Source organism: Gorilla gorilla, chromosome 3 (genome assembly GCF_029281585.2).
Source record: "Gorilla gorilla gorilla isolate KB3781 chromosome 3, NHGRI_mGorGor1-v2.1_pri, whole genome shotgun sequence".
Lineage (NCBI taxonomy): Eukaryota > Metazoa > Chordata > Mammalia > Primates > Hominidae > Gorilla > Gorilla gorilla.
In genome coordinates, this window is record NC_073227.2 from 159,356,650 (window position 1) to 159,360,276 (window position 3,627).

Genomic DNA, 3,627 nt, shown 5'->3' on the forward strand with positions numbered 1-3,627 from the left:
TTGTATTAGATGATTTGCCCATCTGTAAACTAATGCAAGCACATTTAAGGTAGGCTAAGTTAAACTATGAAATTCGGTAGGTTAGGTGTATTAAATGCATTTTGACTTAACAGTATTTTCAACTTATGATGGGCTGATTGAGATGTAACCCCATGGTAAGTAGAGGAGCATCTATATTATAAATCCAGCCAAATATTCTCCTCATTGCTGAGGTCAGAAGTCTAGGACTTCTCTTCCCTCTTATGTTAATAAGTCTTAATGTTTTGTAAGTGTGACTTTTCCTTTTCTCACAGATCTATCCTCTCTCTTCTGTTTCTACTGCTTGGGTCAGTCTCTCAACTATCTTTGATTTAGACACTTTGAATAGCATTCTAATGTGTTTCCATGTCATTGATCTTTCCATTTTCCATCCATTCTTTATGGTGCTCCTGAGTTAATTTCTTTAAAATATAGATTTGATTATCTATATACTTAATCAAAAGTCTTTTGTGGCTCCCTGTGACCTACAGAATAAAGCCCAGCTCTTTGCACAGCTTTCTACCCGTTTGCATAACACTTCTGGTAACATGAGGGACTGAAACAATATTAATATAAATGGGCTTACATCTCACAGGGAACATCGAAATGCTGATTAATAGATCCAAATATACTGCTGGCGTGGCCGCCAGGAGGCGCAGCCAAGTCGCGGCTGCTCTTCCTGGTTCCCAGAGGCCCAGACTTGAACTTAGGAGCCAGCGCAAGCTCCGTGCGCGTGCGCGCTCCCCGCTCATGCAGCCAACATGGCTCCAGTGGAGCACGTTGTGGCGGATGCTGGGGCTTTCCTGCGGGATGCGGCTCTGCAGGACATCGGGAAGAACATTTACACCATCCGGGAGGTGGTCACTGAGATTCGGGACAAGGCCACATGCAGGCGGCTCGCTGTCCTGCCCTATGAGCTGCGGTTCAAGGAGCCCTTACTGGAATACGTGCGGCTGGTGACTGAGTTTTCAAAGAAAACAGGAGACTACCCCAGCCTCTCTGCCACGGACATCCAAGTGCTTGCGCTCACATATCAGTTGGAAGCAGAGTTTGTTGGGGTGTCTCACCTAAAACAAGAACCACAGAAGGTTAAAGTGAGCTCATCGATTCAGCACCCAGAAACACCTCTGCACATTTCTGGTTTCCATCTGCCCTCCAAGCCTAAACCCCCACAAGAAACAGAAAAAGGACACCCAGCTTGTGAGCCTGAGAACCTGGAATTTAGTTTCTTCATGTTCTGGAGAAACCCTCTGCCCAACATCGATCATGAACTGCAGGAGCCGCTGATTGACAGAGGTGAGGACGTTCCAAGTGAGGAGGAGGAGAAAGAGAACGGGTCTGAAGACAGAAAAGATGACAGCGATGACGACGGGGGTGGCTGGATAACCCCCAGTAACATCAAGAAGATCCAGCAGCAGCTGGAGCAATGCGACGTCCCCGAGGACGTGCGGGTTGGCTGCATGACCACAGACTTCGCCAGGCAGAATGTTCTGCTGCAGATGGGGCTGCACGTGCTGGCGGTGAACTGCATGCTGATTCGTGAGGCCCGGAGCTACGTCTTGGCTGACACGGCTGTTTCAAGACAACGTCTGACATGAGCCGAGTGTTCTGTTCACACTGTTGGGAACAAGACCCTGAAGAAAGTGTCCGTGACCATCAGCGACGACGGCACCCTGCACATGCACTTCTCCCGCAACCCCAAGGTGCTGAACGCCCGCGGCCTCCGGTACTCGCTTCCCACTCCCAAAGGGGGCAAATACGCCATCAACCCCCATCTCACCGAGGATCAGCGCTTCCCTCAACCGCAACTCTCCCGAAAGGCCGGGCAGAAACCAACGTATTCGCCCCTGACTACATCGCTGGGATGTCGCCCTTTGTCAAGAATGACATCTCCAGCCGCTCAGCTACCCTACAGGTCCGGGACAGCACCTTGGGAGCTGGGCGGAGACGCTTAAATCCCAACGCTTCCAGAAAGAAGTTTGTGAAGAAAAGGTAAAGAGCGAGTTCCCGCAGGCAAATTGGATGAGCGTCTGGCCGCCGTGGAGTTCCGGTGACCCATTTCCCCAACCGTGTGGTCTCCAGGACCACCCGATGGAAATTAACAGGCGGGCTTCACGGTGCGGTTCTGCCCGCCCATGCCCTGCCGGGTCTGCACGGAACTGGACTGTCCCATGGCCTGTGAGCATCGGAGCGCCTGGCTGCCTGCCAAGGAAGGGGAATTGGATAAAAACAGAAAGAACAATGCCCTGGAGCCAATCTTCAAGAAAGGAATTTCCAAAGGATAATATTTTTCTAAGAAATGCGGCTGCAAGCTCCTGTGCATTTTATTAAATGGGCCAAATTTTTGCTGCTTAGGTCATCTCGAGGCTGACACTTGAGCTGTGTGCCCAGTTCAGATTTATCTTTTTGCTAGAAAATACAAGGTTATAATAAAACTAAAAAAAAAAAAAAATAGATCCAAATATATATCTCACCTCAAAAGAAAGAACAGTAAGAGCTGGGTTGGGGAAACAATAAGGAATGATAAAGCCTGTATAGTAAGCAGAAGATGCTGCCCAGCCATATAAAAGGGTTTCAGCCCCAGATAAGGGCTGTAGAGGGTAAGGGCTGAGCTTCTACCCACCACATGTGGAGAAAATATGTAGTTTTGGCCCATGTGAAAGGAAAATGGACCTAAAACACTGAATGAGTTCAACAGCCTCTAAGGTCTGGTCTATCTGTGGAAATGAGACTACAAAAATTCTAGCCATTAGCCCAGAGGAAGCTGTAAGGAAGGCTGCCATTTGATCAGGCCAGTGGGAGAGGGAAGGTTCCAAAGAGAAATCAAAACCTCAGGCCCATGCCAGAATGGGTTTCATTCTAAATTTGCATTGCCTGTGTTGTAAAGAAACCCCAAAATAAACATTGATCTAGGCTGTGAAATCCCCAGAGCCCAGGCAGAAGCAAATAGGAAGCTCTTCAGTGAGGACATGTCTACAATTCAATGCTCATGGACATTTTCCAAAAAAAAAAAAAAAAAACACTTACAGAAGATTATTTTTCCAATAAAATATTACAAACCCTAGGAAAAAGCAATCCACCATGAGCCAGGGAAGATGCAACAATTGAGAAAGTAGTTCACCAAAATCTGGAGGTAGTAGAACACTTTGATAAAAGGAAAGAATATAGAGTTCGATTGGGCGTCATCGGACTAGTCTTGGAAACCAAAAACTACCAAAACAAAGGCAACTGTTCTTTGAAAAGTTGTCTCTTTTAGGGGCCATGTGCTACCTTGATGTGGCTTCCTAGTGTACATTTCAATTCTCTGCTCCCTTCAGATTTCCTTTATCTACTTAAAAATAATACCTCTTTACTCTTTACTTCCATTTGAATGTATTCTTCCATATGCCATATGGAAGCCAGTATAGCTTAGTGTTGTAACATTAGATTCCGTAATTAAAATTTCTGAATTTACCTTGATGCTGCCACTTGCTGGCTGTATGATCTTCAACTTCACCTCTTTTTTTTTTTTTTTTTTTTGAGAGAAGTCTCACTCTTGTCCCCCAGGCACTTGAGTGCAATGGCTCAGTCTCAGCTCACTGCAACCTCTGCCTCCCGGGTTCAAACGAT

The 3,627-nt window shown here is 46.7% G+C and overlaps 1 pseudogene; it reads left to right on the forward strand.

Annotated features, from left to right (window-relative positions):
- Nucleotides 1–743: 743 nt before the first annotated feature.
- Nucleotides 744–2,081, forward strand: LOC101129993 (RNA-binding protein NOB1-like; annotated as a pseudogene).
- Nucleotides 2,082–3,627: the final 1,546 nt, after the last annotated feature.